We start from the raw sequence: 20,514 nt of genomic DNA, 5'->3' as shown, positions 1-20,514 counted from the left end.
AGGCTATACAGGAAGCATAGTGGCATCTGCTTCTGGGGAGGCCTCAGGAAGCTTCCAATCATGGAGGAAGGCGAAGGGGGAGCACACATCACATGGTGAAAGCAGGAGCAAGAGAGAAAGAGAGTGTGGTATGGGGGTGGGATGTCACATAGTTTTAAATGTCCAGATCTTGCAAGAACTCACTCACTATTGTGAGGCCAGCACCAAGAGGATGGTGCTAAACCATTCATGAGAAATTTGCCCCCATGATCCCGTCACCTCCCACCAGGACCCATCTTCAATACTGGGGATCACAATTCAACCTGAAATTTGGGTAAGGGCAGATATACAAACTATATCATGCCTCCTCATCTTACTTGCAAAAGAGTCAAAGTCCATACCCCAGCCACACTCAATTTTAAAAGTCTGATGTCTTAAATTATGTGATTTGTTTCTGCTTCCCCCAACCCACCTCTATAAGCAGCATTTATTGTAAAGCTCAGAACATTTAAAATCCAGCAACATCTTAACTCAAATGAAAAGAGACACAGGATATCAAGTGTTAATACCAACCTACTAAAAGAAGATCAAATTTCAATGTGGTGGAATAATAAAAGAATAATAATAATAATGTTTTAAACTTCTCTGCTGCCACACAAAATACCACAGACTGGGTGGCTTTAACAACAGAAATGCATTTTCTCATAGTTCTGGAGGCTGGTAAGTCCACAGCCAAGGTTCCAGCAGTTTTTGATTTCTGATGAGGGCTCTCTCTTCCTGGGTTGCAGGCAGCAACCTTCCTGCTGTGCCCTCACATGATGGAGAGAGATCAAGCTCTATTTCCTCCTCTTTTGTAAGGACATTAGTTCTGTGATATCAGAGCTCCACCTTTGTGACTTCATTTAATCTTAATAGCCTCTTCAAAGGCCCTATCTCCAATACACTCATATGGAGGGGAGTTAGGGCTTCGACATACACATTTTTTGGAAGGGAAACATAGTTCAGTCTACAGAAACAGATGGAAGCATTTACAGGTATGTTTCTCTCTTACACACAAACTTGGCAATCCCTTAGCACTTTCAGTTTTTCCCAGGGGCCTCTTCCTTCCCCTAGTTTTTCCCTGAAGGTTGCATGCTACTCCAGCCCTGAAGACTCTATTATCTAGCCCTGTCTCTTCTTCCCACAGACCCCTCCTCAGCTATGTGTCCTTCAACTCCCTGGATCAAGGAGCAAACTGAGGGTAAGGAGTGTGGGTGGTGTAAGAAATGATGGCCATTGGTTGGGAGAAAGCCTCATTTAAGATCAAGGTGGGGAAGAAAAAAGCAAAAGAAAAAAAGATCAGACTTCACCTTCTTTGAATCAGCACGTAACATGTTCACCACACGTGAAATCCTCCAGACAAATTAACGACCATGTAGCTAGTGTATTGCAAAAAATATTATATAAAACATTTTATGTTTTTGGCCTTTTAATGGCAGATATTTGCTCCTTGGGTAAACGGTTTCTTCACCTTTAGGAAATAAGTGCACAAGCCCAGTAAATCCCAGAGAGGATAAGGTCACTGAGGGAAAGGAAAGGCCAAATATGTTTACATTATTGACTAAAAGAGGCTTGGGGGAGCTATGTTTCTGGAAATGTTCACAAACTCCATCAGTTTTTCTAAAATGTTCCTTTTGGTGACTAAAGCTGTTACCTCATGAGAGGTGTCAGTGCTACTGAAAGCAAACAATTATAGGAAATAGGATTTCATGAAGCAACAGCAAATAGCCATAGAATTCCACAAAGTAACGGCCAATGGCAAAAACTTGAAAGAGTATGCAAAATAAAGTCAACATTTGTGGACTGAATCTGTTTTCCTATCATGTATATTAGTTTGCTAGGGCTACCATAACAAAAATATCACAGACTAGGTGATATAAACAACATAGATTTGTTTCCTCACATTTCTGGAAGCTTGAAATCACAGTATCAACTGGTGTGGTTTCTTTGAGGCCTCTCCCCTTGGCTTGCAGCTGACTGCCTCCTCCCCACCCACTCACATGTTCTTCTGTGTATGTGCATCCTTGACATCTCTTTCACATCTAAATTTCCTCTTCTTATAAGGACACCAGGCTGACTGGGTGATGGCCAATATTCACAGCTTCATTTTAACTTAATCACCTCTTTAAATGCCCCATTTCTAATTATAGTCATATCCTGAGGTACTGGAGGTTAAGGCTTTAACATATGAATTTTGGCATAACACAGGTCAGCCCAAAACATAGTGCTGAACAAACTATCCCAAAACTTAGTAGCTTAAAACAACAGTCATTTATTTTGTTCACATATCTAATTTGGGCAGGGCTCAGCAGGGACGGCTTATCTCTGCTCCAGGGACTACAACATGAAGAGACTCAACTGGCATCGGCGAATCCACTCTCATGGTGGTTCGCTATCATGGCTGGCAAGTCACTATTGGTTGGCTGTCAATGGGGCATTTGGGGGCAGGGCCATGGGCTGAAAACCTCAGAATATCAGCATGATGAGTCAATGTTGTTGGGTGTTAGAAGAAAAGCCATTCATGCTTCTCGTCAGACATTTCTAAGCTTCCTACCTCAGCACCCAGGAGAGTGACTGGCTTGAAGTAGGTGCTAAATAATTACTAGTTTTTAAGTGCCCAGAGAAGATGTACTCAATAGGGAGAGTTAAGAGGTTCCAGACTTGATACCCTCTCTCTCCTAGCATGCAGCATCAGCATCTGATTTCAAGCATGATGTCGGGAAGATAATCACGTGTTGTTTTGAAAATCACTCCAAAGTGGTTCTGATAAGCTCCAAGCCCCCATAAAGATGAACGCTACAGCCTCGATTTACAAAAGGCCAGCAGCTCCTGCTAGAGATCCTCCTCTGATGCATACACTGTTAGGCAATGACTGTTTTGTCTTTCTGTAGATGCTGGGCAACTAACATTACTTAGATTACCTAGGAGGGTATGATTTACATATCTTTTTTGAATCAATTAATTCTGATAAAAAGTGGGCTTTCATATGTAAACTTAAATCTTGCATTGAATATTTATAGAACAATGAGCCATGAGTAAGTGCAATGCTTTTAAATTATTCCTTTTTATCTTCAATTGTTTATACAGGTTTAACTGCAACAATCTTAACTAACAACAAGTAATGCCCTTGCTATTGTACCATCACATACTGATATATCTTTGCCAGATAATGTTTACTCGAAACTCATGTTAAAACTTGCCTCGTTCTAGCACTCCCTCTTCCTCAGATCTTTTTAAGATGAAAGATTGACAAATTAGGACCCTTCAGCTGACTCAACAAGCTCAGCCTGATTTAATCCTCAATAGCCAGTCTTACCAAATTCTCCTAAAATGCTTTGACACCCTTACCACTGTTATTTGCTTGCTTTTACCCTAGCCCCTATGCTTTACCATGTTTACTGAAGAAATTCTGAGTAGTTTTTAAACAGACTGCTTAATCCATGAGTTAACTCTCAGGAAAATCCTGTGGTTTTAGTCAGACAAAATAAAGATTTTTTTCCCATCCTGTATGGGAATTGAAGTCACTTGCCCATGCCCAGTGTACAAATAAAGACCATTTTTTTTTTTTTTTTTGGTATTTTCTGTGGTATAAGGAGTGTCATGATACCAAAGAGATATGTCAACTTCCTTGGTACTGTTAACATGGGAGGAAAAAAAGAGGTGGGAATCGGCCGGGCGCAGTCGCTCACACCTGTAATCCCAGCACTTTGGGAGGCCAAGGCGGGCAGATCACGAAGTCTGGAGTTTGAGGCCAGCCTGGCCAACATAGTGAAACCCCGTCTCTACTAAAAATACAAAAGTTAGCCGGGTGTGGCGCCATCAGCCTGTAGTCCCAGCTACACACGAGGCTGAGGCAGGAGAATCGCTTGAACCCGGGAGGCAGAGATTGCAGTGAGCCAAGACCACGCCACTGCACTCCAGCCTGGGTGAAACAGTGAGACTCTGTCCCAAAAAAAAAAAAAAAAAAAAAAAAAAAAGACGGGAATCTGTATATTTGGAATTGAAAATGAAGAAGCTAATTTAAACAAATACATGTTAGATTATTCATATATTTTTAGAAAATAAGTAAATCACACATTAAAAATTTCAGTATTGAGGATATTCATGTAAACCTTAGAAAAAGTATTTCCTTAAGTTAAACAGTAGCAGCCATGCAATGCGGACCTTGTGGTTCTGTTCACGTCCTCTGATGCGTATTGTGATTTTCCCTTGTCCAGTGTGCCTCTAATACAGTCTTTAACATGTGGGCTATTAGCAACCACCACCATAAAACTGTTTCTCTAATACTGAGATGGTCCCTTTACTAAGGAAAGCCCAGCAGATTCCCACTGCTGCCTGGTGTTGGCTCCACACTCTTCTCTGTTAGGAGAATGTGGTTCCGAGCCGCATCAGGTGTTCTGGTCATGTGAATTCTTCAGCCACACGGAGAGCATGAGGCATCGTCTGACAGCACTTGAGGGTAGTGCAGAGCTGTCAGTACCAGGCTCCTGTTGTGGGGAGGTGAAGGTTATGCAGGGCTGATCTCACTATTTTTTTATTTTTTTAAGTTCCAGGGTACATGTGCAGGTTTGTTACATAGGTAAATGTGTGCCATGGTGGTTTGCTTCACCTATCAACCCATCACCTAGGTATTAGGCCCAACATGCATTAGCTTTTTATCCTAATGCTCTCCCCACCCTGTCCCCTGGACAGGACCCAGTGTGTGTTGTTCCCCTCTCTGTGTCCATGTATTCTTTTTGTTCAGTTCCCACTTAGAGGAGAGAACATGAGGTGTTTGGTTTTCTGTTCCTGTGTTAGTTTGCTGAGGATAATGACTTCCAGCTTCACTCAAGTCCCTGCAAAGGACATGATCTTGTTCCTTTTTATGGCTGCATAGTATTCTATGGTGTGTACGTACCACATTTTCTTTATCCAGTCTATCATTGATGGACATTTGGGTTGATTCCATGTCTTTGCTATTGTGAATAGTGCTGCAATGAACATACATGTGCACGTGTCTTTACAACAGAATGATTCATATTCCTTTGGGTATGTACCCAGTAATAGGATTGCTGGGTCAAATCGAACTCATCATTAACTTTGGCTTCTAAGCATGTATGTGTTTCAGGCTGGAACTTTGCCTCTGTCACTGTCTGGACTGAGAAGGGAGGCTGAGTGATAGCAGAAACCAGAAATCTGCTTTTTTGTGTGTCACAGGGGCCTGGTGGCCTGACAGAGCCCCTCTCCTTGACAAAGCTTTAGTCTGGTTCCTATGAGCCTTCTTCTCAAAGAGACCTCAATCTTGGCTCTGTCCTTGCTAAGATCAGTTTTGGCAAGAATCCTGATAATTTATAGAGAACTCCCACCCTTGATATCTGATTCCCCTTATGTCTGATCACATTCCTCATCCTTCACAATACTCCAGGTTATATCTGGTCCCCCAGCAAGAATCCTGTTAGATTCGCAAAGAACCATCTCCCCTTGAGGCCCTCTCTTGGTAAATTTTCATCCACTGAGCCCACCCACCACCACCTTCCTCCTTAGCTTTAAGTCCCCACTTTTCCTTGTTATATTCAGAATGAAGCCCAGTTCTATAGTGAAATCTCTCTTCCCCTATTGCAATAGTTTCTGAATAAAACCTGGTTTTCCTGCTTTAACTGGTTCTCTTTCACAAGCCCCAGTCTAAAAGTTTTCCTGAAAAAGAGCAGAAGATCAAAGACAAGGGAGAAGAATTCTGGAAAAGACTAGAGGATAAACACAAAAGTGTATGAATACTAGTGGGAGGTGCTGATCAATATTTACTACCCCTTAAATTTGGAGACCCAAAAGCCAGAATGAGGGGGATTTTTCCCATTTCCCTCTAGAAAATAGATAGCTGGCCCCTCTGCAACAACCTCTTATGACTGCAGTAGAATGAAACAAAAGAATGGCAGGTTTGGGTACAGGGAGCCTGAGATACCACTCCTTCCTTTTGCTCCAATTCTTCCCTCTGCTTCCCTCTCAACCAGAATCCTCTTTAGCTCCTATAAGCCCAGGAGGCCTTTCCTGCTACCCACAGGAACTAAGGAGGTGGTTGAGAGTTAAAAGCCAGGGGGTTTATTTCCAGGAACTGGGGGGAGGTGCACACATATATGTTAAATCCAAAGTGATTTTTAAATACATTAACAATACACAGTGTAATATAAGTGTTAATAAGAGAGCATAGATGGATGCAGATTCAATAATGATGACACAGCATAAATGTTGGAGTAATATCACAAATTAGAGGACAAAGACACTGGAAAAAAAAAGTGCTTTTCCAGCAACTGATATCCACGTGAAAAAAAAAAAAAAACAGATCCCTACCTCACACTACACACAAGAAGTTGAAGACGCATTTGGGAACAAATGTGAAAGGTTAAACTTAGATATTTAAATAAGAAAATAAAGGAGCATGATACTATGAACTTCATATAAGGAAGACTTTTAGACATATAAAGAACAAAATTTAAATACTTTAAAACTTATAAGTAAAAAAAAGAGACATGCCACAAGTTGGAAGAATTTATAAGAATCTAGATACCATCAATAATTTATAAATGCCTCTTATATAGTTAATAATGGTTTTCACTTATGAACCAATCCCACTGAAATACTTCACATGTCTTAAGTTATTAAAAACTCAGAAAAGCTCAACAAGGTAGGTGCATGTATTAGGCTCTTTCTTAAGAATAAAAAGACTACAGATATTAAAGATAAAATTTGCCCAAGATCACATGAATAGCCAATAGGGGACCTGCACCCAAGTGCCTCAGTTCCAGCACTCTCACTCGAAGCCAACAGTAAAATGGGGACAGGCCTGAGGAACAAGCAATTCACAGACCACTAACAATACTGAACACGTGCTAAACTTCAGGGATAACTGGGGTAATGCAGAGTGAAACAACCAACCCATCAAACTGGCAAAGATTTAAAAGGCTACCAGGAGTTGGCACATACAGGATGAAACAGAAACTGTCACAAACTGACAGTGGGAGTATAAAATGGGCCCAAGCATTTTAGACAACAAATGGAGAGTAATTCTTAAATTTGAAGATATACGTTCCTCTGGTTTAGCAATGTTCATACTCTGAAAACACTCTTCCACATTTGCTCAGGACACATGCACAAGAACAGTCCTTGCTTGCTGTCTACCAGTAAGAGCATGGAAACCATGTAAGTATCCATCAATCAGAGAACAGATGAATGCACTGTGGTCTATCCCTGCAATGGAACACTACCAAGTAGGAAAAGAGGAATGAAATCTACATATACACACCCACATGGATAAATCTCAATAACACTGTTGAGACAAAAAAGCATATTTTTGGTATCTCTGTATCTCTGCATATGTAGTAGTATGATGCTGTGACAAATAATTTTATGTGTCAATTTGACTAGGCCAGAGTATACAGATACAGTATTTGGTCAAATATTATTACAGATGTTTTTGTGAAGGTATTCTCTTAGATGAGATTACTGTTGAAATCAGTCAACTTTAAGTAAAGCAGATAACCCAAAATGTGTGTGGGCCTCATCCAATCAGTTGAAGCCCTTAAGAGAAAAAGACTGCCCACCTTAGAAGTAAAGGGGATTCTGGCTGCAGACTTGAACTCTCCCTCGAGTCTCAAGCCCTGCTGACCTACCCGGCAGATTTTGGACTTGCCAAGCCTCCACTATTGCAGAGGCCAATTCCTTAAAATAAATCTCTCTCTTTTTATATAGACATATTTTTGTTGGTTGTGTTTCTTTGGAGAACACTGAGCAATACAGATGCCAAAGGTGCCAATGTTTAAAACACATAAAGCAGTTCATGGGCAAACACATATGTGAATGGCATCCTTAGAAGTGTTCAAGGTAGTGTCCTGTTTAATTCTCAATATGTAGGAATAATAGTCCATATACGACCTTTACAGTACTATAAAGGGATGATTTGAAGTTTTATTAACATGCAAGAAGTGCAGGGTACAGGCTTAGACAATTCTGAGAGCTGCATTTGGAGTACATTTCATTTTTCTAGAAAGGGAATATGCCTCCTTTTCTAGCATAAGAAGATAAGTTGATTTTCCTCAATTATAATTTGAATCACCGGACCAGTTCCAAAAAACTACACAAAAATGCTACACCAAAATAAAAACTCCGCATCAGTCAGTTGATACAATAAACGTGAATTACCAATTTTCCTCAGCTGTAGTTTTTTTATTTTTATTTTGTAACAGCAAATAATTTATTTTCTTATGTGTATTATAATTTACAATGTGTTTTTCTATTATGAATTAAGGGAAAATATGCTGCACTGATTTCTGGACCATGTCAGACATCATTCAGGTATGACAAATAATTCAATGCATTCTAAGTTATTAAACTACTGTAGGCAGATGCATTGCGGCAGCTTATTTGTTTTTGCATAAAACATGCCAATATTTTAAGGTGAGGTGGCATGGGAGACGCCTGCTATATATTTAAAGTCCTATGAGATTAGGATTCTAAAAGTAACACAAACATTAAATGACACTGATGTACTGACAATCGTCTACATTCATGTTCTTCTTTTTGTGCAGAAACTGCTTCTAAAATGTTTTCTAGTGTGCCTTCAATTATTTTTTTTTTTTAATACGACTTGGGAAAAACAACTGCTAATTAATTTTAACACCATGTCAATTATGCTAACAAAATTCTAATTGAATTCCTTGTGATGTAAATCAGTCTTTCTTTGTGTGTTGTGTGAGTGCTTGCATGGGTGTAATTATTATATAGGCTGTCAGGTATCAGACACTTATTAACTGTATCATAAACCTATACCGTGGGCTTGGTTGTCCACAGATCTTTTGACATATCTAGCTCTGCCTTCCATAGCTTTGGACAAATTAAAGGGGAGAGCACAATTTTTAAGGTACCATGGAGGTAAACCAATGGATTCTCATTATGGAAATGCAGCAGTCTAGAAAGAAGGAAGACACTGAGTGTTCAGAATTGACTTTTTTAAAGAAGTAAGAGAACAGTGGATGGGATTTATGTCACAAGGAATTCAATTAGTTATTTTATTTCAGGCTGATTATATGAGACACTATGATGAGAAAAAAAAAAAAGAAAACCAAAAAAGAAAAAAAAAAGAAAACCAAAAAAGATTCTGTGCTGCAAGATATAAAAGGAGGCACCTTTAGGGGTGCCAAGGATGTTATAACTTCAATTGCTGTCAAATGTGGAAACCCCGGCAGAGCATGTGTGGACATTTCAGTCCCTCAGCATATAGAATCCCCATGTGGCCTTTACCACTGACATGATCAGTCTCAGCTCTGATATGGCCATCTCCCTGTAAGCCTTCTGCAGCCTGCCATCCCCACCACCTGTGCTCCCAGGCCACTATCTGCACACCTTAGCACAGGTTTCATCAGATCCTCGTGCTGTCCTCTGCGTGCATGCCTCCGAGTACCTCAAGAAGTGCCTGTTTTCTCTTCCCAGTGTCCAGAGCATCTAACACAGTACGTGACACAATGCAGGTGACCATGGGAATAAAATAATTCTGTCTTGTAAATTTTCACTCAGATGCTCTTAAGCACTCCTAGTCTGACCTCAGGCTCAGATTCCATATCCCAGTGGAGGAACAGCTACCAAGTAGCATAGGGGAAAACATTCTATGCTTTTTAACTAGACTGCATATGGCATCTTCTCTTATCAAATTGGATTTGGCCAAAAGAACAACAGCTGAGCACTGGGAAAGTTATTCTTAGTATGCTCACAAAAGAGCAACTCCTCGCCTTCAAAATAGTCCTCTGCATCATGAGTACAGATGCACTCTCCTGCAGAGCCAACTGCTCAGACATTCCTATGGTATCAATCAGACGCCTTTGGATGCAAGTGACAACAACCCAAAAGATTAAACCATCAAACAGACAACAACAGCAACTGCAGTCTGGGCCCAGGGGACCTTAATCATTGGGGTTCTGTAACCTCTAAAAGAGAGGCTCAGAATGAGTCTCAGAGATCCTCCTTTCATGGTTCCCATCTAAGCTTCTCTTTTAATGTCAACTCTCATCTCTTCTAAGGCCACCTGTGGCTCCAGTTCCTCACTATTCACCACCAGAGACAAATGCAGATCATCCTTTTTGGTTCCAAGCCCAAAACTTCCAGGGAAGGGCTCCCATGAGCTCAGCTGGGGCAAGGTGCTGAATTCTGGAGCAGTCACTGTCACCAGAAGGTGGGGCACTGTGGTTGGTGACCTCTGGAAAAATCACCAGGATCACGCAGCATCAGAAAATGCAACTACAAGGATCGAGTATAGAGCAACACATTTTCCGGAAGATAAGGAGGTAGCGTTCTGGACACATAAAGTAAGGAATGTTTACTTCATACTCCTAAAGAATGGAGAATAGCAGCATTTTTACATGGTTTTACAATAATGATATGTAGCAATTTCCACTCCCCTCCCTCACCATTAGCAAAGACCCACTCTCTTACTACATAAGTCTCTAAGTAATTTAAAAGCCTTTGCATTCTCTCTTGAACTAGGTTATAAACCATGTGAGAACAAAACAGGTTTTTAATTATGCTTATAACTACCTATGAGGTACCTGATGGGATACTCATCGCATAATAAGAGCTAAACCTAGTACACATATGATTGTGTGTTTCTATTTGTAGCTCACACAATGATACTGCGTTTTGTACCCACTTTCAGTTCCAACAATAAAAGCAATTGCTTGCCTTTGACCATTTCTATCTCTACCATGACTTTTTCTCCTTTAAATACCACTTTTATATTGAGAATTACATTTCAACCAGAAATGAGTGACCTCATATGAATAAACACCCATAATTTCATGGAATCTGCTGAACAAATGATCCTGAATGCAACTATAATTTACCTTCAGAGAGAGCTTTTAAAAAGCTATAAAAGAATTATATGAAAAGGTACATTTCAGAGAGAACATCTGTTTTACCCATGATCGGTCCTTTTAAATGATCTCTGAAGTCAACTTGGTGCTTTGGTCTAAGTCTTGTGCTCAGATCCCTCTATCACATTAAAAGAGATGAAGCAAAATCTGAGTCTTTTTGAAAAACCCTGACGGTTTTAACATAAAGTAACCTTAGTTGTTTATTTAACTTCATATAGTCAAGCAGGACACACTGAGCCCCTAAGAAACGACATGTGCTGGCAGCTGGCTTTGTAAGTTTAATTAAACCGTTGATTTTAGCAGAGTCCTAAGGAGTTAACACGTCACCTATATTGGAGTCTTCATAGATGAAATCATGCTACTGGGGAGAGAGGGAAATCGGATACATGAAGAGAAGTGAAGAGAAGTGATCATGGATTCGCCATCTTCAAGGAATTGCGTGTCTCCTGGTTACTGCTTGGTGCTGTCCTCCCACTCCCGCACTCCTGACTGCGGTCCATGTCTACCCTGGGGATTCGTCCACCCATTGGTGCTGTCAACTAAAGGCAACAGCCTAACCTGGGAGCCACTTCTTCCCACAAATCCATTTTCCTTCAAACATCTCTTTTCTTTTATTTTTTCAATAATATTAAATATATTTTCCCATCATTCTAGGCTAGAAAACTTGAAGTAAATCTGAATTTCCCTCTCACTGTTTAGGTTGAGTCTCCAAATGCCATTGGATTTTTCTCTGCAGTTTTTCTCCTATTCATTGGTCCCAAGTTTGATCCTGTTCCTTCAGTTCACATGAAGTAAATCATTTTCCCAGTTCACTGTGTCAATGTCTGCCACTTCCAATTCCTTACACAATTATTCTCAGATGAGTCTCCCTCATACACACACTTGCACATGACACTCTCCTGCTCAAAGCTCTCAGTGGTTTCCTGTTGCTTTTTGGGGGCAGGGAACTAAACTTAAAGAAAAGAAACTCTGGTCCTTTCTCTCTGGTACTGACCTATCTCTCCAGATTCTCCTGCCACTCTTGCCAAACTAGCCTATTCAGTTTTCTCCAAACATATCTCTAGCTTTATGACTTAGCTCCCCAAATCTTCCCAGTACCTGATAACATGGAACAGAAAATACCTGAAACCTGGTACAAAATAGGCAGGCAATAAATGTCTGTGGAATTAATGAAAACATACAGACAAAACATTTATTTCCTGATGTCTTGTAAAACTGTATCTTAGCCACATTTCTCTTCAGATTTGCATTTACCATAAATTTTTGCTTGCTATACAAACCAGCTATACAGTTTCCCCAAATTAAAAAAAAAAAATCCACATCCTGACCTATCCACTCCATAGACCCTGCTCCTCCTTTTGAGTTTCTAGCTCAGCTCATGGTAGCACTATGTACGAATCTGCTTGTGAAAACTAGGGACCTCAGAATAATCCTTAGTTTCAAGTTCTCCTGCTTATGATTGAAGAGTTATCTGCATTGCCATGCAATAACAACAATAAAACAACAATAACAAACCTTATATTTATTGAGGATCTACTAAATTATGAGTTGTGTTGTATCTTTGCCCAAATAAAATTCATAAATTGAAGTTCTAGTGCCCATTACCTTAGAATGTGGCCCTTTTTGGACACAGGGCCATAGTAGATGTATTTAGTTAAGATGAAGTCATGCTGGAGTAGGGTGGGCCCCCAATCCAATATTACTGGCTGGAGTCCTTCTAAAAGGAGGGAATTTGGGCCCAGATATTGATATGGTTTGGCTTTGTGTTCCCACCAAAATCTTGTCTCGAATTGTAATCCCCATAATCCCCATGTGTGGAGGTCGGGATGTGGTGGGAGGTAATTGGATCAAGGGGGTGGTTTCTCCCATGCTGTTCTCATGATAGTGAGTGAATTCTCACAAGATTTGATGGTTTTATAAGTGTTTGACAGTTCTTCCTTCACACACTCTCTCTTGCCTGCCGCCATGTAAGACATACCGGCTTCCCCTTCTGCCATGATTGTAAGTTTCCTGAAGCCTCCCCAGCCATGCAGAACTGTGGGTCCATTAAACCTCTTTTCTTCATAAATTACCCAGTTTGGGGCAGTTCTTTATAGTAGTGCGAGAACAGACTAATACACACATACTTAAGGAGAATACCATGTGAAGGCTGAGTGATGTTGCCACAGCCCAGGAACTGCCAGAAGCCAGCAGAGGCCTGGAAGAGACCCTTTCCTAGAGCCTTCAGAGGGAATCTGGCCCTGCCAACACCTTGATCTCAGACTTCCAGCATCCATAGCTGTGAGACAATCAATTTTTATTGTTTAAATCCTTTGGCGGCCCTTAGAAACTCATACACTAAGCACCAGCCAATGTGCTAAATTCCTTTGCAAACTTAGAGTTATTTAATGCTCACAATGACCCTGAAGTCATCTAGAGTTAGAGATTCATATAATTATTATGCCATTATACAGCTGTGCAAACAAAGGCTTAGAAGTTAAGTACCTAGTTCAAGGTCACTGAGATAAGCTCAGCTATTTATCAATAGCAGAGCAAACCAAAACATCTGTGATTAGAAAGCCCAAGTTCATACACACTAAACTCCAGGCCTCTCCTAATACATTTCCAAGCCGGGACAATGTTATATAGGTGACCCTCATACAATTCCCGTGCATTATGCTGTAGAATTTTCACTTAAGATATTCCCTTAAGGTGCTCCTTGGAAATAGAAACTTGAACATAATTCATTTTATTTTAGGTGAGACTGTGTTCATAAAAAGATATCCAAGGGAAATTTACTTTTATCTAATTTATCAGATGTGACATTTAAAATAAAATAACTCATAAACAAACCTAACATGCTCCACTGCACATTTTTACTGTTTCTTTTATAATGCAAACATGGTATTACACTTCTTAAAAGAAATTAAAATTGTAGCATCACACAGTGCACAAATAACAAAGATTACATTCTAAAAACATTTCGTTCACAGTTTATATTTATTCTTAATATGTGTTGAGCAACTGAATGAAAAAAGCATTCAACAGCTCTGACATTCCTTTGCTATTTCAAACAGTGGACTTACGTAAACCAATAAACACAGAATACAACCACCTTTTGTTTAAGCATTAACCACAGGCAAAAAAGACTCAAAGAAATGTGGGCACATTTCTTTGAGTCTTTTTTGCCTGTGGTTAATGCTTAAATATATATGTATATATATTTCCTAAGGCAAAGTTGTGAGTTGTGACTTTTACTAAATTATGTCTGTGTATTGGAAGCAATAATAGAACCAGCCCAGACCAGGGCTGGTCTAGAGCAACAGTTCTCAGAGTCTCAAAGTTTGGTCCAGGAACCCCAGGACTGCCTTCCAGGAACCCACAAGGTAAGGTTATTTTGCGTAATTATACTAAGCCATTATTGGCCCTTTCAACTTTCTTGACATTTGCACTGAAGCTGCAGGAGCACTGGTGGGTAAAACTGGTGCTTAAGCATGAATCCAGCCAGTGACATCAACTCGTACATGTAGTTATTTTACTCTTCACTGTCACAATCTCAAAAAAAAAAAAAGGCCAGTTCCAATTAAGAATGTACTTGATGTCGCAGTAAAAATGATTAATTTTATGAAATCTTGATCCTCGAATGCATGCCTTTTTAGTATTTGGGTGATAAAATGGAATACACATAAAGCCCATCTGTTTCTGATGGTTCTCTCCCAGAAAAACACTAATGTGCTGAGTTGTGAAATGAACTAGCCACTTTTTCATGGGACATGGTTATTCAGTCTTGGGTATTTGCGAGTCTTTTTCTTGAAAAGGGAAAAAGCAAGCTCCTTGCTTCATGGAAATCAACTGACCATATTTGTTACCAATAACAAATATGATAAAGTTCAAGCTTTCATGCAAATATAGAATGTTGGAAAACTTACATCCAACACTTTAAGCTTGAAAGTTTCAATAAAATACTGGCAAACCGAATCCAGCAGCACATCAAAAAGCTTAATCACGATGATCAAGCGGGCTTCATCCCTGGGATGCAAGGCTGGTTCAACATATGAAAATCAATAAACATAATCCAGCACATAAACAGAACCAACGACAAAAAACACATGGTAATCTCAATAGATGCAGAAAAGGCCTTTGACAAAATTCAACAACCTTCATGCTAAAAACTCTCAATAAATTAGGTATTGATGGGACGTATCTCAAAATAATAAGAGCTATCTATAACAAACCCACAGCCAATATCATACTGAATGGGCAAAAACTGGAAGCATTCCCTTTGAAAACTGGCACAAGACAGGGATGCCCTCTCTCACCACTCCTATTCAACATAGTGTTGGAACTTCTGGCCAGGGCAATCAGGCAGGAGAAGGAAATAAAGGGTATTCGATTAGGAAAAGAGGAAGTCAAATTGTCCCTATTTGCAGATGACATGTTTGTATATCTAGAAAACCCCATTGTCTCAGCCCAGAATCTCCTTAGGATGATAAGCAACTTCAGCAAAGTCTCAGGATACAAAATCAATGTGCAAAAATCACAAGCATTCTTGTACACCAATAACAGACAAACAGAGAGCCAAATCATGAGTGAACTCCCATTCACAATTGCTTCAAAGAGAATAAAATACCTAGGAATCCAACTTACCAGGGATGTGAAGGACCTCTTCAAGGAGAACTACAAACCACTGTTCAATGAAATAAAAGAGGATACAAACAAATGGAAGAACATTCCATGCTCATGGGTAGGAAGAATCAATATTGTGAAAATGGCCACACAGCCCAAGGTAATTTATAGATTCAATGCCATCCCCATTAAGCTACCAATGACTTTCTTCACAGAATTGGAAAAAACTACTTTAAAGTTCATATGAAATCCAAAAAAGAGCCCGCATTGCCAAGTCAATCCTAAGCCAAAAGAACAAAGCTGGAGGCATCATGCTACCTGACTTCAAACTATACTACAAGGCTACAGTAACCAAAACAGCATGGTACTGGTACCAAAACAGAGATATAGATCAATGGAACAGGACAGAGCCCTCAGAAATAATGCCACATATCTACAACTATCTGATCTTTGACAAACCTGGCAAAAACAAGAAATGGGAAAAGGATTCCCTATTTAATAAATGGTGCTGGGAAAACTGGCTAGCCATATGTAGAAAGCTGAAACTGGATCCCTTCCTTATACCTTATACAAAAATTAATTCAAGATGGATTAAAGACTTACATGTTAGACCTAAAACCATAACAACCCTAGAAGAAAACCTAGGCAATACCATTCAGGACATAGGCATGGGCAAGGACTTCATGTCTAAAACACCAAAAGCAATGGCAATAAAAGCCAAAATTGACAAATGGGATCTAATTCAACTAATGAGCTTCTGCACAGCAAAAGAAACTACCATCAGAGTGAACAGGCAACCTTCAGAATGGGAGAAAATTTTTGCAATCTGCTCATCTGAGAAAGGGCTAATATCCAGAATCTTCAATGAACTCAAACAAATTTACAAGAAAAAAACAAAAAACCCCATCAACAAGCGGGTGAAGGATATGAACAGACACTTCTCAAAAGAAGATATTTATGCAGCCAAAAGACACATGAAAAAATGCTCATCATCACTGGTCATCACAGAAATGCAAATCGAAACCACAATGAGATACCATCTCACACCAGTTAGAATGGAGATCATTAAAAAGTCAGGAAACAACAGGTGCTGGAGAGGATGTGGAGAAATAGGAACACTTTTACACTGTTGGTGGGACAGTAAACTAGTTCAACCATTGTGGAAGTCAGTGTGGTGATTCCTCAGGGATCTAGAACTAGAAATACCATTTGACCCAGCCATCCCATTACTGGGTATATACCCAAAGGATTATAAAACATGCTGCTATAAAGACACATGCACACATATGTTTAGTGCAGCACTATTCACAATAGCAAAGACTTGGAACCAACCCAAATGTCCAACAACGATAGACTGGATTAAGAAAATGTGTCACATATACACCATGGAATACTATGCAGCCATAAAAAATGATGAGTTCATGTCCTTTGTAGGGACATGGATGAAACTGGAAACCATCATTCTCAGCCAACTATTGCAAGGACAAAAAACCAAACACCACATGTTCTCACTCATAGGTGGGAATTGAACAATGAGAACACATGGACAGAGGAAGGGGAACATCACACTCTGGGGACTGTTGTGGGGTGGGGGGAGGGGGGAGGGACAGCATTAGGAGATATACCTAATGCTAAATGACGAGTTAATGGGTGCGGCACACCAACATGGCACATGGATACATATGTAACAAACCTGCACATTGTGCACATGTACCCTAAAACTTAAAGTACAATAATAAAAAAAAAAAAGAAAATGTGGTACATACACACCACGGAATACTACGCAGCCATAAAAAATGATGAGTTCATGTCCTTTGTAGGGACATGGATGAAGCTGGAAACCATCATTCTCAGCAAACTATTGCAAGGACCAAAAACCAAACACCACATGTTCTCACTCATAGGTGGGAATTGAACAATGAGAACACACGGACACAGGAAGGGGAACATCACACATCGGGGCCTGTTGTGGGGTGGGGGGAGTGGGGAGGGATAGCATTAGCAGATATACCTAATGTTAAATGACGAGTTAATGGGTGCAGCACACCAACATGGCACATGTATACATATGTAACAAACCTGCACGTTGTGCACATGTACTCTAAAACTTAAAGTATAATAAAAAAAAGAAAGTTTCTCAATACTTAAAGACTTTCTGATGTGATCATTAATAATATTAAGAAATATGACTTCAAAATACATTGTATAATGAACTATGTCAACATTTAGAAGAACTGCAAGAAAGTCAGCCCAGTATGTGCCAACATCACAGATGGTCATAAAAGATAAATTTACAACATTCAAGGTCCATTCAAGGATTTGAAGTTCCACAGTACAATAAAAGTTCATTGCTATATTTTTAAATTCCATATTTCAACTAACCTTTAAGGAACTAAAACTTGTAGAGTTTTGGTATAGTATCAAATAATAACCACAATTGTCTAAAAAGCTTTGAAAATATTTCTCCCTTTTCCAACTTTGCATCTGTGTGTAACCAGATCTTCTTGATATACTTCAAACAAAACGTATTACAACAGACAGAATACAGAGACAGATATGAGAATGCAGCTGTCTTCCAGAGAGCTTGTCATTAAAGACATTTGCAAAATTATAAAATAATGTTATTCTTCTTATATTGGAAAAACAGTCATTTTAAATAAAATAATTACATCAATACATAAATGGTTTATGATCATGATCTAAATGAATATTTAAAGGAGATATTAAATTAAGCATTTAAACATTTTTAAATTTTAATATTAAATACAGTAAATATTAAGAGATGTAACACATAGTAAAAAGCTCTTTGAGGTCTTCCATAATTTTTAAGAGTGTAAGGGAGGTCAGGAGGCAAAAAAGGTCAAGAACCTCTATCTTAGAGAGTTTGGATAGGAGTGGGGATGACTAAGCTATGAACCAACATATTCATGAGTTTGGATTTTATCCTAGGATGCAAAAATCTATTCCACCCACCACTGTCTAACAAATTTCCATATCTTTAGTTATTTTCACCTCAAAAAAGTGACAATAAGACAAAACGAAAATACCATCATCCTAATGTTAAAGTAAAAATTAGCACCTTCAATATTGGGCTGATAGAGTACAACAGGGGTGAGCACAGCCCTGAAATGTCCTATGTCCTGTTTCTCTGCTTTCTCTTAATGACATCACATTTCAAAGGAACCATGTACATAAGGAACCATGCCACTGTAACTGCACATGCCACTGTAACTGCACCTAGACATTAAAACTTCACGCCCTACGAAAACAATGACAATTTTTAAGTGACAACAAAATCCTCAGGAAATAAATGGCTGTCTTTTGCTTAGTTGTTTCTTTTTTCTTTTGAGACAGGGTCTTGCTCTGTCACCCAGGCTGGAGGCACAATCATAGTTCACTGCAACCTCAGACTCCTGGGCTCAAGTGATCCTCCCACCTCAGCCCCCTGAGTAACTGGGACTAAAGGTATGCACCACCATGCTGGGCCATTTTATGTATTTTTTGTAGCGATGGGGACTTGCTATGTTGCTCAGGCTGGTCTTGAACTCCTGGCCTCAAGTGATCCTCCCACCTTGGCCTCCCAAAGTTCTGGAATTACAGGTGTGAGCCACCACTCCCAGCCATCTTTTGTTTTATAACAATGCTAAAGCTTAGGAATGAATGTATTAATCTGAACAGTAAAATTCCTTTTCTCCTAAACCCTTTCTATTTTGCTTTTAAAATGCCTAAATAATTGGACTGTCTCTCATTTAGTTATGTCTCTCATTGAGCTAGCTCCATTACTTCTGTGATCTTGGTTTCTGATGACTGCATCTACAAACATGTTTCCTAAGAATTTAAATGGTTCATGCACTGCCTGTATGGAAATGCACAGTCAGTATAGAAATGTGGCATGTAGCATGGGCTACAGCTACAATCCCAGACTCCACTATTCACAGTCTTGGGATGCTGAGCAGGTTACATATGTCGGTTTGCCCCAGTTTCCTTAGATACAAAATGGGACTAGTGATAGTACCTCAGAGGGTTTTTGTAAGAATTAAAATGATTTATATTGGGTAAACACTTTAGAACAGTGCCTAATGATTGGTGGTGAATTATTATTATTATAATATAGCTGGTAAATATATTTACTTGGGTCACTTTTTTATTCCACTGTATAGAAACCCTTGTGGTACAAACGTATAAATGCTCACTCTGGATATGAGTTACACAGAAGCTATCTGGAGAACTATTTTATTAGATAATAAAATGATAGTGACGCATATCAGTCACCTCTTTAGGCTGCCTTCCCACTCACCTCTCTTCTTAACTTTAGTGAGGATCTGTTTTGTTTTCCTAGCTGTTCTTTGGGTTTGGACTGGCTTTTCTTCACTGTTTGGTCTAAATTTACCACTTCGATGTCCCACTTGTGGAGGTTTAGCTACCATTTGTGTATTTGTCATAGGCAAGCATATGTCAAACTCTTTGGTATATACTCTCTCAACAAGCTGAGACCCTGTTACTGCCATCACCTTTTACCAGAAGAAACAAACTCTCAGAAGAGTCTCACCCAAGGTCACAAAGCTCAAAGTAGCAGAGTCAAGAGAGGAGTGGAGCTCTTGACTCCCAATTTCACATGCATCAAGGAGGCAGGTTTGCATGAGGTACACCCAAGGAGCGGCAGCCTCTCCCGTTCCCACCTCTCACAGGCCCTCTGAGGGTGTTTCTATCCTATTGCTCATCACCTTGACAGAAACCTCTGGAGAAGCTATGGTCATCTACTAGCAGGATCTGTGGGTTGTCTAGGGTAGAAACGTAGTATGGCCATGTTATTCCTCCTCTCCGTGAAACTTTCCTGCTAAGATGTGTCTGATTTTTGCTGAGTGTGTTCCCAGGCTGAGGGTGCTGAGAACACCAAGTGCAAAACCATAACAGGATGCTGGGAGCCTGGGCCAGCCACAAAGAAGGCCTTGACGTTTGCAGATGTAAAGTCTCAGACCTTCAGACTGCTTGGATCCTT

The 20,514-nt window shown here is 39.7% G+C and overlaps 1 protein-coding gene and 1 long non-coding RNA gene across 8 annotated transcripts in view; one reads left to right on the top strand and one right to left on the bottom strand.

The window, feature by feature from the left end:
* CTNND2 (catenin delta 2) overlaps positions 1 to 20,514 on the bottom strand; it is a 936,154-nt gene that overhangs the window by 308,206 nt on the left and 607,434 nt on the right. The window lies entirely within an intron of this gene.
* LOC129464406 (uncharacterized) lies at positions 8,299 to 13,984 on the top strand. Its single transcript, XR_008651581.1, has 3 exons — positions 8,299 to 8,343; positions 10,062 to 10,325; positions 11,211 to 13,984. It is a non-coding gene; the product is annotated as an uncharacterized lncRNA (long non-coding RNA).

The sequence above is a fragment of the Symphalangus syndactylus genome, chromosome 16 (assembly GCF_028878055.3).
Source record: "Symphalangus syndactylus isolate Jambi chromosome 16, NHGRI_mSymSyn1-v2.1_pri, whole genome shotgun sequence".
In the NCBI taxonomy this organism is placed as follows: domain Eukaryota; kingdom Metazoa; phylum Chordata; class Mammalia; order Primates; family Hylobatidae; genus Symphalangus; species Symphalangus syndactylus.
Note: the sequence above shows the minus strand (reverse complement) of the source record. Positions and strands in the feature narration are given on the sequence as shown.